Below are 489 nucleotides of genomic sequence, written 5' to 3'. Positions count from 1 at the left end.
ATTTATTTTAAAATGTTTGAGGTTTTTATTACGTTTGAAGTGTTTGTATTTCAACTATTAGTAGAAAGTTAAATTAATAGTCTACTATATAAAGGATATAGTAATATAATGGAATAGTTACGTTATTGACGTTATTGCAAAACAAAATGGTAAAAAGTTTAAAGTCCCTACGATTAACAGTTTTTGAATTAAAATATCTAAATATCGTAATATACCTACATAATTTAATAGGTATTTTTAGGATTTTTTCCAAAAAAACAAATGTTAAAAAAAAATTATATTGTTACAAAATTATGAATAATATACCTATATATGATTATAGTTAAAATTAACTGTGTCTATAATGTTTTATTAAAAAACACACCGACGTATATATAGGACATAGCTGCTATTTTAAAAATAATGTTATTACCTTGAATTTTGATCAACATTGTTGAATCGAACTTGCAGTGAAGATTCTTCAAGATCTCTGTCCACAACATCGACTCT

Source organism: Acyrthosiphon pisum, chromosome X (genome assembly GCF_005508785.2).
Source record: "Acyrthosiphon pisum isolate AL4f chromosome X, pea_aphid_22Mar2018_4r6ur, whole genome shotgun sequence".
Taxonomy (NCBI): Eukaryota; Metazoa; Arthropoda; class Insecta; order Hemiptera; family Aphididae; genus Acyrthosiphon; species Acyrthosiphon pisum.
Note: the sequence above shows the minus strand (reverse complement) of the source record.